The sequence below is a fragment of the Aotus nancymaae genome, unplaced genomic scaffold, assembly GCF_030222135.1.
Source record: "Aotus nancymaae isolate 86718 unplaced genomic scaffold, 86718_ANA_hifiasm-v0.15.2.pri h1tg000048l, whole genome shotgun sequence".
NCBI classification, from domain to species: domain Eukaryota; kingdom Metazoa; phylum Chordata; class Mammalia; order Primates; family Aotidae; genus Aotus; species Aotus nancymaae.
Window position 1 is genome coordinate 3,411,150 of NW_026988462.1, and position 22,951 is coordinate 3,434,100.

At 39.4% G+C, this 22,951-nt stretch overlaps 1 long non-coding RNA gene across 2 annotated transcripts in view; it reads left to right on the forward strand.

Annotated features, from left to right (window-relative positions):
- Positions 1-283: 283 nt before the first annotated feature.
- LOC105721560 (uncharacterized) overlaps positions 284-22,951 on the forward strand; it is a 91,321-nt gene continuing 68,653 nt past the window's right edge. For both annotated transcript variants that reach the window (XR_001108362.2, XR_010337291.1), the window contains exons 1-2: positions 284-451; positions 2,869-3,020. This is a non-coding gene — a long non-coding RNA (uncharacterized LOC105721560). The remainder of the gene's footprint in view (positions 452-2,868; positions 3,021-22,951) is intronic.

A 22,951-nucleotide genomic window follows, 5' to 3' on the forward strand; every position in this document is an offset into this window, starting at 1 on the left:
CAGGTACATTTGTTTTCAAATATCTTGTCTGAAATAATCATCACAACAGTAGGTTACATTTTATGTGTACCTTACCATATGCCATGAGCTGGTCTCAGCACTTTATATATAATTTACGTATAATAATTGTACCTAACAACCAGTTGGAATAGGTAATATTTTTATTTCAAGTTCCCAGAAGAGGAAACTGAAACCCAGAGAGGTTAAGTAATTTGCCTAATGTTGCACAGCCAGGAAATGACAGAGGGCATTTTGAACACAGGCAATCTGCATCCAGAATCCCTGCTCTTTCCCTGTATATCACATGGCCTCATGTGCACACTTCAGAGGAGACATCTAGGTGTTGGATACATAGGATTGGAGTGCAGTAGAAAAGGATCGCCTCAATTCACAGCCATATCCATATGCTGCTGGTGCATGGATTGGAACAAAACCACGGAAACAGATGGAGGTATGGCCTAAAAAGATCAAGAATCTAAGGAGGACCAGCATTATAGGATGGGTCAGAGGAGTAGATCCAACAAGTGTTAACCTAGGGGAGAATGTCAAGGTGAAACAGGTTGTCAACGTGACCCTATGCTATAGAGACATCAGGGCTGATTAATATATCAGAAAAAGACAGAGAGACAGAGACAGCAAAGGAGAGAGAGAGACTGATATGGTTTGGCTCTGTCCCCACCTAAATCTCATCTTGAATTGTAATCCCCATGCCCCATGATTCCCATGTATCAAGGGAGGGACCCAGTGGGAGGTTATTGGATCACAGAGGTGGTTTCCCCATGCTATTCTCGTGATAGTGAGTGAGTTCTTATGATGGTTTTATAAGGCAGTTTTCCCTGCTCTTGCACATTCTCCCTGTTGCCTGCTGTCATGTAAGACATGCCTCTTGTTCTTCTGCCATGATTGTAAGTTTCCTGAGGTCTCCCTGGCCATGTGTAACTGTGAGTCAATTAAACCTTTTTTCTTTATAAATTACTCAGTCTCAGGTAGTATCTTTATAGCAATGTGAGAATAGACTAATACAGAGACTCAGAAAAGTTCCTTGCATTTGGCAATTGAGAGAATAATGGCATGATGATTTTGTCAGAAAAGTTTGTGATTAGGAGGTGGGGTGGAATCCTGACTTGGGTGGGCCAGAGGAACTCAATGGTGGGAGAATAAGTGGTGACATAATAAATTGACACCTGTGAAAAATGGTGGATAAACTGAATGAAGTGTGGGGCATTTAGCTTGTCATGATTGTCTCTGAGAAGCAGGTTGCAGGAATGCTGCTTGCATTGAATAATTTATTAATTATCACTTAATTCCTTTAAATTGATTTCTTTAGTTCCCTGTCAGAGATAATCTCAAACTACAAACAAAGAATATATCACAGACTTCTCCTCTTTAGTTCTGCTTCACTCTGAGCAAATGAAAGACCATAAAGAAATATTGTGGATCTTGGTATTTTATGGTTTATAATCAGATAATCATTCACTGTCCAGTACTCACTGCCCCTAATTCCCTGTAATCCTAGAAGCATCACAGATAAGAAGTGGATTTGGTATCTGATGCCTTTCTTTTTTTTGTTTGTCAAATTGATGAATGAATGAACCTAGTCCAACCATCAGTTTCCAAAAAAGATGCCACAAAGAACACTGGAATAAGGTTCTAACTTCAGGCCTGTAAATTATTTGAAAGCCTACTCTAGTGTTTAATCACCTGAATCATCAGGGAATTTTTTCTTCAATTTCATGTGTTCATAATATTTTCAAACTATTTGCTCTAGATTGGCCTTCAGGAGAGGGCCAGAAATCAGCCTCCTGCAGCCTGCAAAGTTGGTGACAGCCTGCTCCATTGCTCATTCCTGGTTTCCTGGATGGAAACCCTCAACCCAACCCCATGCTGCCTGTGAAGCTGCCCTCCCCTGCCACGTGTCTTCTCCCTCCAGGCCTCTACTCAGGCAGGGTTAATGGGCTCTCCTCTCATCAATATCTCTTCTTAAGAGCAGCAGCCTCTTCTCCTTTGCTAAATCAATCTCCTATCTCCATCTACTTTCCATTCAAAAAACATGAAAAAAAAACTTATCCCTTGATATCACGTGTTTTATTTTTTGTTTTTTTTTGGTTTGTTTATGCCTTTGCAGTTTTTCCCCTATATCATTGTAAAAGGGCCTTGAAAGTCAAAGATAACAAACACCTTCTATTTGTCTTCTTTTTTTCCCCATGACTCCTTATAAAAATAATTTGTTTCCAGGCTTTGGAGGGTCATGACAAGGTTATAAGTTATCATGAGTCTACAGAGTCTTTGGGTGTGCATTGCCATCTGGATCTACTGTACCAGTGGGCTGGCCAGGGTGTATCTTTCCAAAGGAGTCCTGCATCTGCCTGCTTAAGGGCTGATCTAGCAGTTGCCAGAAGACCTGGAGAGGACAAAAGGGGTTGTATGGAGGAATCTGGAGAATCTTGAAAATAGAGGGGGCTTCACATAGCCCAAAGGCCTTAGCCTATGAACTTATTCACTACTGAGCCCTTTAGGAGGGGAAAAAAGCAGGCATGTTTTCTATTCTATCTATGTCTTTTATCCTTCTCTAAGCAGGAAAAAAAAACAGGCCCATCAGTTCTTTATCCCCAGTGAGACCCAAGCTGGACTTGCTTAGAAAATCTCACTGAAGAAATCCACACTCACTGGCCTGAGTAGGGAAAGAAAATAACAGGCCATTTCAATAAACTGTGAAGCCTAAATGACTGGATTACGAAGGTCCTGTTGAGGCAGGATTAATGGAAAAACAGACTAGAGAGTTAATGAAAATGTAATGAGCAGTCTTCAGGAGGTAAAATAAGAGAACATAAACTTGCTAGATTTTTTTTTTAAATGCTTAATTTCTAGATGTAAAGAGATGAACTCGAAAAGAGATCAGTTCCTATGAAAATCACATTGGTTATCAGAAAGATCAAGTGGAGGAAATAGCTCACAACCCAGAGCACAGATGCAAAAAATGGGAACCAAGGATGAAAAGACAAAAGACATGGAAGGCACAGGTATGGATTTAAGAAAAAGAAATTAATATATGGAAGATAAATTCTGATCAACTAATAATAATAGATAAAACTTCCCTGTGCTGAACGAGACCTTGCTTTTGGTTCAGCTAACACCAGAAAGTTTTAATAACAATGACAAAGAAATCAGTCTCATCCAAGTGACTCTTCCAAAGTCCAGTAAGATAAAGTTTTATAAACTTTCCCGTGCAAAGCAAGGGCTGTTACTTAAAGAGGAGATGAGACTAGCACTAGTCTCATTACAGTACTGGAAGCTGGAAAACAATATAAAGATTTACAAAATTCTGAGATAAATGGAGTCATAATGTCATATATATGTGAGAACAAAGAAAGCCATTATTAAAAATGCTATGGCCCACTCTTTTTAAGGAGATACTGTTATTTATAATTACCAACCAAACAAAATTTAAGGATAATCTAGATCTCAGGACAGTAGAAGATGAAGAAAACAAGAAACAGCAGTGAACAGTCCTGTAAAAGACATAGTTAAGTCTAAAAGATGATGGTCGTGTGCCCGTGAACTGTAATGTGAGGTAAATAATAATTCCCTAACAGAAAAGAAAAGCTTCATGTCTCTCTATGAAATAGTATCTGTATTCCCAGGAGTAAGCACTTGCTAATATTTACTGAATAAATACTTAGGTTAAGAGTTTTATTTTAAATGAGTCTTGACAAAATTGGTGTAAAAGCAGATTAATAAAAATCTTGGGCCGGGCGCGGTGGCTCAAGCCTGTAATCCCAGCACTTTGGGAGGCCGAGGCGGGTGGATCACGAGGTCAAGAGATCGAGACCATCCTGGTCAACATGGTGAAACCCCGTCTCTACTAATACAAAAAACTAGCTGGGCACGGTGGCGCGTGCCTGTAATCCCAGCTACTCAGGAGGCTGAGGCAGGAGAATTGCCTGAACCCAGGAGGCGGAGATTGCGGTGAGCCGAGATCGCGCCATTGCGCTCCAGCCTGGGTATCAAGAGCGAAACTCCGTCTCAAAAAAAAAAATAAATAAATAAAAATCTTGATATGGGGACTTTTACTTTAAATTTATTACTACTTAATTTGATTTTGTGATTTAAAAATTAGGTAACTACTAGCTAAGGGAGAGACTTTCCTAATTAATTTCTAGAATTAGAGTGGAAATTTAAAAAAATTAATACAGCAAATAAGGAAAAGAAAAAAGTATCCAAGAAGAAACAAAAAAATAATTATCAACATAAAGTAAAATGGAAAAATAAAACAAAAGATATTAAGTATTACAATGAAAGTGAAGAGATGCTTTCTTATATAAAATGACAACTTCATAGCTAGGCATGGTGACATGTGCTTGTAGTCCTAGCTACTCAGGAGGCTGAGGCAGGAAGATCACTTGAGCCCAGGAGTTTGAGGCCATAGTGAGCCATGATCACACCACTGCACCCCAGCCTGGGCAACAGAGTCAGACCCTGTCTCAAAAAAACAAACAAACAAATGGTTACAAATTTTAGTTATATGTTGTTTAAAAATAAATTCAACTAAAATAGAATAAGAAATGTAGAAAATAATGGAATGTACTAAGACATTCTAAGCAAAAAATTTTTAAAAAGCAGCTATAGCATTATAATACCAGATAAAGAAGAATTTGAGGCATGAAGCATTGTATGGGGAAAAGATAAAAGGTATAATCTACAGTAAATTACATTACAATAAATAAATTTATATGTCTCCAAATAACATAGCAGTTAAATACCTAAAGCAAAACACAAACTAGAAATAGAGACCTTATAAAATCCAAAATCATACCAGAAACTATAATACACTTAAAAAATTAATAAACATTAAATAAGGGTAAAGATGTTTCAAATAATATGATTAACAAATTTGATTTAAAAATAGGTATGTAGATAATTTTGTGCCCTGTGGACAAAAATGCACATTCTTCACTGTGTCTATCAGACAGTTGCAAATAAACCATTTACCTGACAACAATGAAAACTAAGAAGTTTCCAAATAAAATTGTTTTTGGCTACATTCTCTGACTGTAAAGTAACTAAAAATCATTCACAAATAAAAATATTAATTGTAAATTAATAGTCAGATTTCTAAAATGGTCAAACTGGAAATCACACCTCCAGGCAGTTAGAAAATGCAAGTCATCCAGAGAAATGAACCAGTCGTTGAGTCCACATGGAATTTTCATACATAGAATCCCAACAAATATGTGTTCACAACAAAAATTCTCAAGACACATGAAAAGAGTTGCTGCTTCTGATGATGTTGACTTGATTGTTTTGGACCAATCTTCCTACTGAAGACTAGCCTGATACTCTTACATGAATCTTTGCACATTGCAAAGATCTACATTGTCTTGAAATATTTGTGCAGAAGGCTGATCCATCAAAGAGTACATAAATATCAGCGTTGGAAATGTGGAAAAATTTTTTTTTTTTAAATTTCATCCAGAAAAGCAGAAGTCAGGCCAGGCACAGTTACTCATGCCTGTAATCCCAGTACTTTGGGAGGCCGAGGCAGGCAGATCACTTGAGGTCAGGAGTTCGAGACCAACCTGGCCAATATGGTAAAATCCTGTCTCTACTAAAAATACAAACATTGGCCAGGTGAGGTGGTGTGTGCCTGCAATCACAGCTACTGGGGAGGCTCAGGCGTGAGAATCGCTCGAACCCAGGAGGCAGAGGTTGCAGTGATCTGAGATCATGCCACTATACTCCAGCCTGAGCAACAAGGAGATACTCTGTCTCAAAGAACAAAAAATAAACTCTTAAAAACAGAAAAGCAGAAGTCAATCAACCTATCTGTGCTTTTTTTGAAAATAATTTATGTCATACTTAAAGATAATTGAGTTAGTTGAAGAAAATTGAAGATGCTTCCCCCCATACCTCATTTTGGCCTGGTGGGGACGCCAATCCTGTGGCATGCTGTGTGTTCTCTATCTACTGGGTCTCTTCCATGGCAGGCAATCAGAGATGCAGTAGCCTGCTCCTCTTGGAGCAGATATTTACATACTCTTTTATGTATCAGCCCAAATTCTGCTCAAATATTTCAAGGCAGTTGAGAAGATATAAATCAACCACATGCAAAGATGTAGTTGTCTTGATATGGGTTATCAGGCTAGAGTCACAGAAAACAACTTAATGAAACATTTTATAGACTCTAGGGACACCAAGCTCACCTGAAAAAGTGCTAGATTCTGCTGATTAGTCATTGTTATTAGCCCATATTTCCAAAAATAATTGTGACAAAGTTTATCTTTTAACAGCCCAAATTTAATTACTAATTATGTGATTGAAAGAATCAGAGAGATTGGACTGCAGAAGTGCTATATGAGGATCTTAATTTGGGAGAAGTTTTGGTTTTAAGGAGAATTGGGATTATTCAATTAGATTCCATTTAATTAGTCAGATTACAGTATGCAAAGAGCTTTCCATGCACTGTAACATTTAGTCTTAACAAAAGCAGGTCGGATCATAATAATTTCAATATTACAGAAGAGAAAACAGAGGCTCAAAGAAGTTAAATGATTTTCCCAAGCTCACTTAGCCAGTTCATGAGCTATACAAAAATCGATCCAAAGCTTTTGATGGTGAAACTCATGCTGTTTCTACAGAGTTTAGGAACACTAGGAGGAAGAGACAGACTCCCTCCTAGGTTCAGTCATTTGCTGTGGCTGACAATATTATTTTCGGTTTTTTGAATCAGTGCAGGCAACTGATGATGACCAAGAACCAAGATTCTTTTGGATTCATAAGCACCATATTGACATAGGCACTGAGTGCTTAATAAACGTGAGTTGGTAATAATGATAGCAGCAACAAAGCAGTTGGCTGTGTGCACATTCCACTGTTGGGAAAAGCTTAGAATAGAGCCACCAACCTCATGCCATACACAGTATAAATATCCAGACAAGGGAAATCTGTTATATGATCAAACAGTTAAATATACTTGACCTCTTAGGAATCAGAGTAAAACAAATGAAGAAGCTCAAAGAGATTAATCCAAGCTGCAATTGAGAAATGAGATGGACTTAATGTAAAATACAAGGTCAAACTCAGCTAGCTTAAAAGAACCAAGATTTAAGGTGAGTGGTGTGTACTAAAACATTAAAGCTTTAATTGAAGTCAAGGTTGTTACTGAAAATACCATGAAACAATTTGAAGCTCAAAAAGTTCATTGATTTCATCTAAAAATGTACTGGAACCTAATGAGAGAGTTGGACCTTGAGTGAATGCCATGATCCAAACAAGAGGGACTCAGTGTAAGGAGAAACCCAGGGAACCTCAGTGAAAACCTTAGAAACTAAATGAAAGGCATCAATGACACCATTAAAATGAATCAGGCATGTTTTCATGGAAATGGGATAAACAGATAACAGAGATGTTTCAAGGCCAAGTGATTATAGATTTAAACAACATTTTGAGGAGGTAGGACAACTCTTTTGCACTATAAAATGTTTTTCTCCAGCATAAATGCTAAAAAAAAAATTTTAAGAACAATTTAAGGCCGGGTATGGTGGCTCACACCTGTAATCCCAGCACTTTGGGAGGTGTTTTGGGAAGTGGGAGAATAATTTGAATCCAGGAGTTTGAGACTAGCCTGGACAACACAGCAAGACCCCATCTCTACAAAATTAAAAGCAAAAAAAAAAAAAAATTAGCTGGGCATGGTGAGGTGTGCCAGTAGTCCCAGCCACTCAGGAAACTGAAGTGGGAGGATCACTTGAGTCCAGGAGGTTGAGGCTGCAGTGAGGTGTGACTGCGCCAGTGCACTCCAACCTGGACGACAGGTTGAGCTTCTGTGTCAAACAAACAACAACAACAACAACAAAAGAGAAAACAAGAAAAGAAAGAATTTAAGGTAATTTCTGAGAGAGCAGCTCTTAGAACTTTTTAAAGGAATAACACTATCTGATGTCAAAGAATGAAGAAAAAGATAACGTAGCACACATCTTGATGTGAAGCTTTCTGTTGACCTTTCACTGGGAGAAAAAGAAAACACATTATATATTAACATCCAATCAAAGCCTAAATACTAAGTCTATTTAGGCTGGTATTAATATAATTACACTAGCTTTCTTTCAATTAACTTTTATCTGGCATATCTTTTTTCTATCCATTCCATTTTAATGACTTAGGTATTTCATATTATCTCTGAAAAAAGGCATATAACTACATTTTATAAACCCAGCCTTGTAACTAAAGATTTAAGTTCATTTCTATTTGTTATAATTACTGGATTTATAAATTAGATTTCTTTGTACCTGGTTATCTTGTGGTTTTGTTTGTTCTCCCTCATCCTGTATTTCATTTCTTCTTTCTTCTCACCTTCTTTTGGACTGATAATTATTATGTCATTGTTTTTCCTCTTCTGTTTTGTAAGTTGTATACACCGTATTCTAAAGGAAATCAGAATTTGTATCCTTCTCCCCCTAAACACAAGAAACTCAATATTATTCTCTTCTCATCGGTATGCTATTGCCAAGTATTTTAGTTCTATCACGTTTTTTTAACTCCACAAGATATTTTCATTATGTTTCACTCCATCAATATTAGCTTTGGTTTACCCACATTTGCCATATTCTTTGTTCTTTAATCTTTTGTTTACATCAGACTTTCCATCTGGGATCGTTTTGTTCCGCCTGAAAAAATATCCTTTAGAATTTTCCTTATAGAGTATTTAAATGTTGCAAACTCTCTGAGTTTTGGGTTGTTTGAAAATGTCTATTTAGCCCTCAAGTGTGAGAGATGTTGAACCTGGGATTCAACTTCTGCATCAGCATTTTTATTCCTCTCAGTGCAGATCTGCCATTTTCAGGCCCTCATTATTGCCATTAAGAAGCGAGGTATCAAATTAAGCATCACTTCTTGAAAGGCTGTATGTCTTGTCTCTACAGAGGACTTTATCTTCTCACCGTTTTCAGTTTTCATTTTGCTGTGTCCAGGAGTGAAGTTCTATGCATTTATCCTGCTTTATAGTTACAGTTTTTTGTTTTTTTTTTTGAGACGGTCTCACTGTGTCGACCAGGCTGGAGTGCAGTGGCATGATCTCGGCTCACTGCAACCTCCCCCTCCTGGGTTCAAACGATTCTCCTGCCTCAGCATCCCAAGTAGCTGGGACTACAGGTGTGTGACACCACACCTGGCTAATTTTTGTATTTTTAGTATAGACAGGGTTTTGCTATGTTGGCCAGGCTGGTCTTGAACTCCTGGCCTTGAGTGATCCTCCTGCCTCAGCCTCCCAAAGTGGTGGGAGTACAGGTATGAACCACTGCGCCCAGCCATAGCTGGGTTTTCCGAATCTGTAGATGCTTTCTAAAAACCTCTCAGCTATTCTGTCTTCAAATATTGCTTCTACCTGATTCTTTCTTTCTCCCTCTCATGCTCACATCAGACCTATGTTGGTCCTTTTCATTCTCTCCTCCATGGTTCTTAAACTCTCCTATTTCTCATCTCATTATCTCTCTATGCTTTATTCTTATGGTTTCTTCAGCTTTATCTTTAAATTCACTATTCTTTCTTAGTCCATATCTTACCTTCTGATTTTAGAAGCAAGGTAGTTCTTCCAGAAAAGAACCTTGCATTTGTTTCTGCTAGGCCAACAGTTCTACAACCAGTCTGGGATCACTTTAAACTACATTTCGAGGGTATGTTTTTTGGATGACATAGATTGTGTGAATTTGGGTTACTAACTGTGAGGCCAGTGTGTAGTTACAAATTTCCAGGGGAGACTTTCCCTGTATACTCAGTGATATGGTTTAGCTGTATCCCACCCAAATCTCATCTCGTGTTGTAGCTCCCATAATTGCCACGTGTTGTAGGAGGGACCTGGTAGGAGATAACTGAATCATAGGGGCAGTTTCCCCCATACAGTTCTCTTGGTAGTGAGTAAGTCTCACAGATCTGATGGTTTTATAAGAGGTTTGCCTTTTTACCTGGTTCTCATTCTCTCTTGTCTGCTGCCATATAAGACGTGACTTTTGCCTTCCACCACAATGGTGAGACCTCCCCAGTCATGTGGAACTGAGTCCATTAAACCTCTTTTTGTTTATAAATTACCCAGTCTCAGATATGTCTTTATCAGCAGCGTGAAAACAGACTAATACACTCAGTGACTCCAGATAGTATGTGTCCTCACTGTCCCCTGGGGAGGGGGAGAGCATGTTTATTTCTAGGGTATAGGCTTTGCGGTCCAGGGTTTCTGTGGAGGAGTTTTCTATTAAATCACATCCTGGCTGAGCTCTAGTCTTTGTCTCTGTTTTTCCAGAACCTGCAAGACCTTGAACACCCAGGCTCAGATTCATGGCAAATATCCTCAATGCAGAGGTTATCTCTGCTTTTGTTTCTGAGTGGCTGTCTCCATTTAGTTTTTAAGCTGGGAATTCCTTCCTTTCTTGCCAGCTTGTGGATGTATTTATGATTGTGTGAGTTTTTTGTTTACTTTCATTTTATCCATCATTTTAATTGTTTTTAATGGAAATGCGTCAAACCATATATATAACAAACCCTTATTTTTTTTTAAATCCACAAGAACAATAAAAAGATAATACAGCATTAAACTAGGTGTTGCTGCTATGGAAAATTCCAGAAACCCACTAGAGTGGGCAATGGATGGAGCTAAGGCAGAGCCACAGCTGCCTTTCTCAGGATGTCAGCTGTTGCCAGGGAAACCAGCTGAATACATGGCAATTACCTAAGGAATACTTTTAGGAGGACTTTGATAAACCGGTCAGCAGGTTATAAGAACATGTGCATCGTTTTATGATTGACAAGTGTTTCTGTAATATCTGCAAGACCAGCTTCTAAGTAAGTGTGGTTCACCATTTTATTCAGCAATAATTTAATAAGTGCCCACACCATTCCCGGCTCTAGACACTTAGTGAATTCTCTGAATTTTCAGAGATGTGAAAAAAGGCAGCCAAGTGGACAGGCTTGATTAACTGGTCATCCATGTCACTGATTCTATTTTAAAAATGCAATAAAATCTGACACAATTTAAAATCATTTCTCAGTACACAAGAGGGACTAGATTTGTTACAGGTTTCCTGCAAAGATTGATCTTCTCAAAATACAGGGAATTTTCACCACCCCACTATTGAGGGATCTTAACTGATTCTATTTCCTTTCTGCTTTAGACACAGGCAATATTACAAACTCCCAACAAAATTGATGTCAGTATATTGCTTTTAGCAATGTTAGTAGAATATATTTGGCCAGATTCGATGATTTATTGTCTCCAAGTTATCACAGAAGTGGATTCCTGGTTTTGATGGAGAGCTCAGGGACCATTACAAGGGACCCGTATGCCATTGTGAGTTTCTCAACTGGATCCTTAATCTGGTTGCAGAGTATATCAGATTATGAGGACTTCCAGATTCTAGTTGGTCTGTAAGAACTAGCATCTTTCTATTCAGATGTCTCCATATGACATTTCCTCATGCCATCTGTCTTGGGGTTTTCTTTACAAAAGTAGTAACACTGCTTCAACTTTTAGGAACTTCCCAAATGTTTCCTCCAAATGCCAACGGCTTTTGAATTTATGGATGAGAGTTTGCTTCTTTTGCTTCTCTTCCTCTCTCTCCTTTCTTCCTTTTCTCCTTTCCAAACCTCCTCCCCCCACTTCTTCCTTCTTTTCTCTCTCTCTTCTTTCCTGTCCATTTTTTGCTATTGCTATTTAAAAGTGAATGGCTTTTTTAGTAATTCTTGGAGCTTTTCATTTCTTTTTCTTCTACTGAATTTTCATCTTATACCCTCACTGTATTAAATTGTTTATTTTTTGTGTATAAGAATGATGATTTCTATCTATCTAGTTGAGTAAAATTGTGGCCATTGAGTGTACAAGATTATCTATTTTGGCTGATTTGACGAATTACTCCAGACATTCTTTTTAAAATTATTATTAATTTAGCACAATTCTTCTTCTAGGTACTTTATATTAGGTAAACATCATAGAAAGTGTAGAGAAAATTATCTTTATAACTTTATTGGTTAGTCCACCTAAACAATTGTTTTCTGTTAATTTTTACTGGGTTTGACTTAAATCAATTTTTGTGTCTTTTTTCAATTTAAGTTCTCTTTTTTTTTTTCCCACTTCTGGTCTTTTCTTACCATGTTGTTTAGATTCTGGGTCTTCATAGTCTAAGTGTAAATTAGTAAATTCAACATTCAGTTTGTAAGTCACTCTAGCCTCATTTCAAGTGCTCAGTAGCTACATGTGACTCATGGCTCTAGTACTGGTGGTGCAGATTGTAAGTGCAGAAAGTTCTATTGGAAAGCACAGCTCTATATTCCTCCCAGTTTTTCCTTGTACTACAGAGCACAAAGTTCTAGTGCCAATGGAGAATAAACCTTTCCTAGGTACCCATGTTATATTTTCTTCTCAGATCTAAGGCATAATGTTCTGTCCTGTTTCTGTTTTTTTTCTAAGACAATGACTTTGTCCATGGGAGCCCCTTGAAGGGCATAATGCAGTATTACCCTACACACTGTACTTCAGTGTAAAAAATAAATAGAAATGTATTACAGTGTGCAGTATTACCCTACACACTGTACTTTAGTGTAAAAAAGCATGTTTTAGTCTATTTTCTGTCACAAATAACAGCATACCTAAAATAGTTAATTTATAAAGAAAAGCAATTTATTTCTTACAGTTAGGGAGGCTGGGAATTCCAGGGTCAAGTGGAGGCACATCTGGTGAGAGCCTTCTTGCTGGTGGGGACTCTTGGTCTTTGGATTTAGGGCCCACCCTAATCCAGTATGGCCTCACCTTAAATTGATTCCAAATGTAAAGACCCTATTTCCAAGTGAGGTTACTCTAGGTACCAGGGGTTAGGACTTTTGCAGACATATCTTTTGGAAGGAAACAATTCAGCACACTGCTGGGGTGAAAAGATTAAGGGTTTCAGAATTTTTTTTTAAGAAGGAAGGCAAACAGCTGCTGAATCTTAGTTGACGTAGATTTAAAGTAAAAAATTTATATGCAGTGCATACTGTACATGAAATATGCTATCAGTCCAAATAAAATAAAATTGTATCCTTGCAGGACTATGGAGGCAAGGCTATTTATCTCTTTAACCTGCTCTGGGTTCTAAAATCCTGAGTGTAAGAAGCAGGTAGGAGCTACTCTGCTCAATTCCTGTATGTAACACATTGAGGAATTTTACAACTCAATACTTAATAAATATATCAGAGTAATTTTTTTAGAACAGTTGAAATAAGAATTACTTTATATTTAACAAGACATGCATACACACGTGCATACATATATTGGTATAGTTTGGATATTTGTCCCTGCCCAAGTCTCATGTTAAATGTAATCCTCAGTGTTGGAGGTGGGGCCTGGTGGGAGGTGTCTGGGTCATAGAGGCAGATCCCTCATGGCTTGGTGCTGTCCTTGTGATAGTGAGTGAGCTCTTGCAAGATCTTGTTAAGTTAGTGGCATCTCCCCCTCTCACTCTCTCTCTGGTTCCTGCTCTGGCAGTGTGATGTGCCTGCTCCCCCTTCACCTTCCACCATGATTGTAAGCTTCCTGAGGCTTCCCCAGAACCCAGGCAGATGTCAGCACATGCTTCCTGTAAAGCCTAAAGAACTGTGAGCTAATTAAACCTCTTTATAAATTACCCAACCTCAGATATTTCTTTACAGCAGTGCAAGAATGGCCACACACACGTGCGCGCACACACACACACGTATTCATGTATATATGTATACAATTACACACACATATAAAAACATACATCTTTGATAGTTATACGTAGTGGGATTCTTGTATAAAATTTCATTTCTTGCAAAGAATCTAGGGAGACCCCTTAATCAGTATGTTTTGGAAAAGGGTTTTTATTCAAGTATAGCTTGGATCTCTTTTCCTCTTGCATCATTCAAGTCCCACAGATTCTCTTCCACGAGTCCCATGACATCTTGTCTCATGACTTTCTGCACGAGGATGGGACTTTGAAAACACCGTGACTATCTCTAGATGATCTTCAGTCATAGCCTATGCAAAACACAGTCCACACTGAATACAGTCATTATGGAGTTTTTGCTTCCTTTCTCTACACTCTGAAAAGTGCTGATGCTTTTTTACATATTAGTCAAAGGGATAATATTTTGTTCTTTTCTTGCTTTTGCAAGTTTCTTTTTAATGTGAGCTGAGGTCTCGCCTGTGTTCTCTCTGCCAGCTGTGCTATCTCTGGGATCAGCATCCTGCACTGAGTTCATGGGAGGAGGATATAAAATTTATTTTAATGACAAAAGCCCACTTCCTGCTTAGAATATGGGCAAAGACATATCTATAGTTCAATCTGATCAGTTTGTCAGAGTAAGCTCTACACGTAGCCTCGATACCTTCAAGGCGACAGGTGTGATGTTAAAACACTCCCAAGTTGAGAAGGACTGTCCTCTCTCACAGAGGTTTCCTTGTATATGTTTGTCCAGAAGTGTTCTTATCACCAGATTCATCATTCTGAAATTCCTCCATACAAGGGTTATGGTTTTATTTTCCAATACAAAGTTTCTGGTTTTATTTTCCCACAAAAGAATCCCATTGGAATTGTATTCCTGTAGAGAATCTCTTGCTTTGTTAAAACAGCATTTATTATATCCTTTAATATTAGTAGATTAGAAATATAAGGAACAAATATAAAGAGATGAAAATCACCCTCATGTATTTATTTCTTTTTCAGTTTAAGGGGTAACCAAATCCATAGAACAGTAGACTTGTTTACAGTAGGTCATCATAGATCCTTCCCACAAACCACTCTGGCTTAGTAGCATTCTGTAAAAGGTGATAAATAGTCTGATTTGACTTCTCCCTGAGCCCAAAAGAAGTGCCACCAGCTGCTGTCTTACTGGAAGTTGAAGTTAACTTCAAAAGGTAAGCTGATCATAACTTGAGCCATATGCAGGGCAATTTATAATTTCAACATTTCCCATTAGTAAGAGTTTGCTTTGAATTGATCTTTGGCTTGGCAGGAGTACTTTTTACCTAAGTGCAGATGAGTGCAGGGGGTCTGATGTTAAATTTACAGCCAACGACACTCAAAGAGACATTTTAATAAGGTTAGATTTGTCTCTTCAAGTACATCAATAATAACTGAAGTGAGATTATTATATGTGATTGAGAATTACAGTTGCATCCAAGAATTCCTAAGAATTGCTGGTCATTGAACATCTTAATTCATGAAAAGACACAGAAGACTGCTGAGTGGGTTGCTCAAGGTAGTGAGTAGAGTCAGAAATAATGTGTAGGGCCTTATATGTTCCACCATCCTATTGGCTAAATGGCCTCCTTGATTTAATATAACTTAATCATCTCACAGAAACAGGGTACATAAGCAGAATAGACGAAGTAAATCAGTATAATCCAAACTCTTTACAGGGCAAAAAAGTGGAAACTAACTTAAATCAATTAAGAAATAGAGTATTTGAAGCTCTTTCTACCCGAAGGCTTCAACAATACCAAAAGGAAAACAACCAAATTTGAGCACTTGGTTTAATCCATCCAACATGTGTCAAGAGCATATGCAATACATTATGCTACATGATGCATTTATTCATCAGGTATGTACCTAACACTTTATTTAAGCCAAGAACTGGAAATGAAATGGTGAAGAAGTAGGCTCAATTCTTCAACTCATGGGGTTTATGTATGAGTCTAGTGACAAAAATAGAGGTGATTAAAGAGGGATAAGATGTATGGCAGCTGAAGAACAAGGCATTAAGGGGTATCTGGGAAGTCTTCCTGGAGAAGGAATATTTAAGGCGAGACATAAAATGATGAGAGTGAGCTATCCAGATAAAGTAGAGGGGAAGGTGAGCCTTTCAGAAAGAAGACCAGCAATATCAAAAGCAGAGAGAAGAGAGGGCACAGGTGGGTTTCCTGAATGAATGAATGAATGAATGAATATTCAATGATTGACATTTTTCTGTGGGAGAGAAATGTGTTTTAGGATACCTCCTGGTATTTCTGGGATATAGCACAATGTGTTCCTATAAAAAGCGATTGGAGATTTCTAAGATGATTCTTAGGCAGGTAACCAAAATATTTTGGCCTCATCCTCCAGGGCTTTAGAATTTAAGGAGTCTAGACATGTCTGAGGACCCTCCCAGGTGTCAGGTTAAGATGATTTCTGTTGTGGGCCTGCAGGAGACCAGACTCTGTAGGGTCACTTACTGAGGACTTTAAACTGTGAGCTCCTATAACTTGCACAGCATGTCATCTTTCTGCGTCTTGCTCCCTGTTTCTCTTCTCCCAAGCCCTGAGTAAAGTCTGATGTAAGTGTCAAAGCAGCTGTCAGCTGGGATAAGGGCATAATACTCTCAGTCGCCATTGAATCCAGGACGGACATGAAAGGGGGCAGTTGAGGCCTGTGGGATGGCAGCAGTAATGGGGGGTGAAGAGCCTCCAGGTTAAAAATAATCTACAGAGACACCAGAGTTAGGCTGTGCACCCAGCTCTCTCTCCATTTGAAGCTTCTATCACCATGGCCAAAATTGGAAAGCTAGAGTATGCCCAATGTCCTGACTGATTGAACTTACACAGAACAGTTTTACTGGAGAAGTGGGATTGTAAGTCACAAACATTGTGGGATGAGAATGGAATGAAGTGAGAGGCCAATTAGAATACTTAGAGGCCCAGATTTTGGAGTCAGACAAATCTACCTTCATGCTTTTGTTCTGTTACTACTTATTAGATGTTGTATGGGAAAACAGTCATCTCTACTTAGTTAAAAGAATATTCAGGCAGTTTGGTCGTGAGCATGTGTCCAAATTCTATGGAAATCTCGCAAGGAGAAAAACATCATTTTACAGGCCACGCAGGATTCACTTTTGGTAGAGACATTTTACAGGAGTGGACAATGTAGAGACAGTTACTGTTCGATTGATTCTTTAAAGAAAAATAAGTCATAGAATAAGTCACTAGAGTTTTTAGCACACCTCAGCCACTTGGAAATACCAAAATAGTGCATAAAGATCAACTCTGTGAGCTTTAATTCAACAAGAAAAATGGGACTCCACCCAAGTCATGAATGACATTCCAGATTCTGGAGATGAGAACATGGGCATATATAGCCCACAAGATGGCACCTGGCTGATAAAAGCAATGAGCCCCTGTATGTAAGAGTGGCAGGAAGCCTCTTTCTGTGACTCACCTCTCTACTTGGGATGTGAGTAACCCAGGCTGAGGGAGGAGCACTTTCTTTCTCTCAAGCCCTGAAGCTAACTTGGAAAGTGGCTTGGAGATGCTGAGAGGGACAGACACCAGGAAAAGCTGCAGCCATTTTCTCAGACTCAAGACCAGGAGCAGCATGCTATTTTTAATCCAGGCACACACAAAGTCAGTCATTCTTTGGTGACCTGACAGTGTAGCCACACAGCCATTTTAGTCTTGGGCCAGAGATTGGAGCACCTGCTCTGGAGTAGGGTAGGGGCCTCCATAGTCAGAAGGGTGGAAAGTGCCTCAGTAGTAGGTACTAGAATCGTGCTCTTCCCTGTCACAGACCTGAGGCAGCCAGAGAGCTACTACAGCTGCAGTTTCTCCTGGGCAATGAGACTCACAGCCAGGACCAACTTGGTGACTTGGAACTGGTCTTTGTGTGCCATTGTTGGGTGCCCCAGCCTGCTCCCCTGAAATCATGGTGCAGCAGGGCCCTCTCCACTCCATTTCCAGGCAGAACTCCAGGCATTCCGAGAGTATCCACTTGCATGGACAAGCAGCCTGTCACCCTATGCAGAGATCCTGGTGCAGGGGGGCCTTTTCTGCTTCATGCCCAGGCAGATTTCCAGGTGATACAGTTTGAATGTTTGTCCCCTCCAAATATGATGTTAAAATGTAATTTTCAGTATTGGACTGGGGCCTGGTATAAGGTGTTTGGGTCATGGGGGTGGATCCCTCATGAATAACTTGGTGCCCTCCTTTCAGTTATAAGTGGGTTCTCAATCTGAGTTCATGCAAGATCTGGTTGTTTAAAAGAGTGTGGCACTTCCTACCCCTCTTCCTCACTCCCTCTCTCACCATGTGATATGCCAGCTCCCCATTTGCTTTCCACCATAATTGGAAGCTTCCTGAGCCATCACTGGGAGCAGATGCTGGCACTATGCTTTTTGTACAGCCTGTAAAACTGTGAGTCTAAATAAACCTCTTTTCTTTAGAAATTACTCAGCCTCAGATATTCCTTTATAGCAATGCAAATGCACCAGACATTCAGAGCACCCACTGACCTGGTTCAGCAGCCTAAGCCACTCACCCTTCCTGAACATAGATCCAGGTATAGTGTGGGCCCTCTCAACTCAACACCCAGGCAGATTTCCAGGTAGTTGAAAAACTCACTTACCTGTATTGGCAGCCTGAGCCCCTCCACACTTCCTGCGCAGAGGTTGTGGTGAAGCAAGGTCCTCTATATGCCCAAGCAGATCTCCAGGCCTTCAAAGCTCCTGCTTACCTAGATTGACAACCTGAGCTGCTCCACCCTTCCTGCATCCAGATTGTGGTGCAACAGGGCCTTTTCTGCTCCAACCCAGGCAGATCTCCAGGCATTTAGAGCTCCCATTCATCTGGACCAGCATCCTGAGCTGCCCCGTCCTTCCTGTGCAGAGACTGTGATGAAGCAGGGCCTTCTCTGCCCACCATCCAGGCAGATCTCCAGGCGTCAGAGCACCCAATTACTTGTATCAGCAGCTTGATCTACCCCATCATTCCTGTGCGGAGATTCTGGTAGAGGGGGATCCTCTCTGCTCCATACCCAGGCATTCAAAGTACCTGCTTTCCCAGATTGGCGGCCTGCACCACCCCATCTTTCCTGTGCAGAGATCTGAGTGCAGGAGAGCCGTTTCCACTCCACGCCCAAGCAGATCTTTAGGTATCAGGAACACCCATGCTCCTGGATTATGAGATTAGGCTACACCCCCAACCCCCAACTCATACAGAGAACTTGGGGCTGAGGAGGCTTCCCAGGCATGGTGGGAAACTCCTAGGCACACCTCTTGGCAGTTGGTGGCTGCCCACTGGACTCCCCCAGTGGTGGTGCTTGTGCCTGCCACTGGGGGACTTGTGGTCAGGCCTGCCTGGTCTGGCCCACCCATGGTGGCCCCTTCTTCGCTGGGCTGAGCAGGGAGGTCAGACCACTGTGCACTACACAGATCAAACCATTGCCTGAGGCAACAGAGAGGTTTGCCCAGCAAATAAGGATCAAGTATATACCCAACCACATTGGCCACAGTCAGCTCTTACTCATAAGTGCCATCTACAGGTTTGCAGGTCAAACTGCTTAGCCCAATATAAAACCTGCCAACAGAAGTGCATAGGGCTATAGAAACAAAGTCAAGAGACCCTACCCAACATTTTCTACAGTCACATTCCCTGGGGATGAGGGAAAAAGGAAAGAAGAAAAATAATAATATTATAAAGAAAAAAGAAATCTTAATTGTTCAAAAATAATTATAAAAATTACAAGTACCAGTGTCTCCAGATGAGAAGGAACCTGTGTAAGAGTTCTCGCATCATGAAAAATCTGAGTGTAGTGATACCACAAAAAAATTACACTAGCTCTCCATCATTGGTTCCTAACCGAAATGGAAACTCAGAAATGGCATATGAAGAATTCAAAGCATGAATTGCAAGGAAGCTTAATGAGATCCAAGACAAGGCTGAAAATCAATGCAAAGAAACTTCTAAAGCAATCCAAGAAATGAAGGAAGAGATAAATATCTTAAAAAGAAATGAATCAGAGCCTCTCGAACTGAAAAACTCACCTAAGGAATTTCAAAATACAATTGAAAGCTTTATCAAAACCACACAATTTTATAAAAATTCAACAGCTTGCTCCTTGATCTTTTGGATAAGAACAACATTAAGGCAGAAATCACAAAATTCTTTGAAGTCAGTGAAAACAGAGACACAAGATATCAAAATCTGTGAGATGCAGCAACAGCAGTGTTAAAAGGAAAGTTTATAGTGCTAAATGCCTACCTTAAAAATAAGGATCTCAAATTAATGACCTAATATCACATCTAAAGAAACTGGAAAAAGAACAAACTAGCCCCAAGTTAGCAGAAGAAAAGAAACAACTAAAGTCAGAGCAGAAGTGAATGAAATTGAGACCCAAAAATTTATATAAAGAGTCAATGGAACCAAAAGTTGGTCCTCTGAAAGGATAAGATTGATAGTATGATAGCTAGATTAATAAAGAAAAAGAGAAAATCCAAAGAAGCACCATCAGAAATGACAAAGGTGACATTGCAACCAATCCCACAGAAATACAAAAGATCCTCACAGACTGTTATAAAAACCTCTATGTACACAAACTAGAAAATCTAGAGGATATGGATATGGATACATTCCTGGAAACACACAAACTCCAAAGATGAAATCAGGAAGAAATTGAAACTCTGAATGGATCAATATTGAGTTCTGAAATTGAACTAATAATAAAAACCTATCAATTAAAAAAACTTGTGGATATTGTAAGGTATATTGCCGAGTTAAAATGAGGAAACTGAGGCCAGTGTGAGAAAATGAGAATCCAATTTATTCAGCTCCCGGGCGAGGTTCTGTGGTCTGGGAAGGGGCCAGAGAAGTCGCACTGGGCTTCTCAGGGTGTGGGGTTTTATAGGGAGTGGAGGTAATTGATTGGTCTTTAGGGAAACAAAGAGCAGACAGTTTCATTGGTGAGGAGGGTTGATTGATTATTAGGGAAACAAAGAGCAGACAGTTTCATTGGTGAGTTTCATTGGTGAGGGGGTTTGATTGATTACTAGGGAAACAAAGAGCAGAGAGTTTCATTGGTGAGGGGAAGTCAAGGTGCTGATGGGGTGAGCTGCCATTGGTTGCCAAGCGGGACTACTGGTGGGCTGACCGGCTGGGGAGGTCAATGTTAAGCTGCTCTTGGACAAATCTTTGGCAGGCTTTTTAAATTTTGAAGGGGTCGAGTGAGGAATGCAGGAGTGGGTGTGTGGAGCCTGCATAGAGACACCAGATAGGAGTGAGTATGGGGAGCCAGCATAGAGAGGCCAGCATGGGGAGAGATAAGTGTGTCAGCATGGAGAGGCCGGCACGGGGAGAGATAAGTGTGTCCATTTAACTCCCGGTGAGGCAGCCGGCCTTACAGATATAATGAATTCACAGCCAAATTTACCAGAAGTACAAAGAAGAGATGGTACCAGTGCTACTGAAATAATTTCAAAAAATTGAGGAGAAGGAACTCCTCCCTAACTCAGGCTATGCAGACAGTATCACCCTGAAACTAAAATCCAGCAAAGACACTATGAAAAAAGAAAACTACAAACCAATATTTCTGATGAACATAGACCAAAACAATCTTCAACAAAATACTAGCAAACCAAATCCACCAGCACATCAAAAAGTTAATTCACCACGATTAAATAGGCTTCATTCCTAGTAAGCAAGGTTGGTTCAACATAGGAAAATCAATAAATGTGATTTACTCCATAAATAGAATTAAAAACAAATCCATATATCATCTCAATAGGTGCAGAAAATGCTTTTGATAAAATCCAACATCCCTTCCTGACAAGCCTCAACAAACTAGACATTATAGAAACATACCCCAAAATTATAAGAGGCATCTGTGAATAACCCACATTCAACATTATATTTAATGGGCAAAAGCTGGAAGCATTCCCTTTAAGAACTGGAACAAGACAAGGATGCCCACTGTCACCACTACTATTCAACATAGTGCTGGGAATCCTAGCCAGAGCAATCAGGCAAAGAAAGAAAGAAAAGGCATCCAAACAGGAAAAGAAGGAGTCAAACAATCTGTTTTCACCAAAGATAAAAGTCTATACCTAGAAAACCAAAAAGACTCCTGAAAGTGATAAATGATTTCAGTAATGTTTCAGGATATAAAATCAATGTGCAAAAATCAGTAGCATTTCTAGACACCAATAACATTCAAGCTAAGAGCCAAATCAAAAACAATCCCATTTACAATAGCCACAAAAAATAAAATATCTAGGAATACATCTAACCAAAGAGGTAAAAGATCTCTACAAGTATGACTCCAAAACCCTGCTGAAAGGAATCATAGATGGCACAAGCAAATGGAAAAACATTACATGCTGATGGATTAGAGGAAACAATATTATTAAGATGGCCATACTGCCCAAAGCAGTCTACAAATTCAGTGTTATTCCTATCAAAATATCAATGCTATTTTTCACAGAATAGAAAAAAAAAGCTATTCTAAAATTCATATGGAACCAAAAAAAGAGCCTGAGTAGTCAAAGCAATCCTAAGCAAAAAGAACACCACCAGATGCACCAAACTATACCTAATGGCTACAGTAACCAAAACAGCATGGTATGGGCACAAAAACAGACACACAGACCAATGGAACAGAATAGAGAACCAGGAAACAATGGCACACACTACAGCCATGTGATATTTGACAGAGTAGACAAAACTAAGCAATGGGGAAGGGACTTCATATGCAATAAATGGAGCTGGGATAGCTGACTAGCCATATGCAGAAGAATTAAACTGGACCCCTACCTTTTACCATATGCAAAAATTAACTCAAGATGGATGAATGACTCAAATGTAAGACCTAAATCTATAAGAATCCTAGAAGAAAACACTATTCCAGACACTGGCCTTGGGAAATTTATGACTGAGTCCTTAAAAGCAATTGCAACAAAACCAAAAATTGACAAGTGGGATCTAATTAAAGAGCCTCTGCATAGCAAAAAAGTCAACAGAATACATGCAACCTATAGAATGGGACAAAATGTTTACAAACTATGCATTCAACAAAGGTCTACCATCTAGAATCTGTAAGAAACTCCATCAATTCAACAAGCAAAAACCAAATAATTCCCATTAAAAAGTGGACAAAAGACATGAGTGGACATTTCTCAAAAGAAGACACACAAGTGGCCAATAAACATATGATAAAATTTTCAGCATCACTAA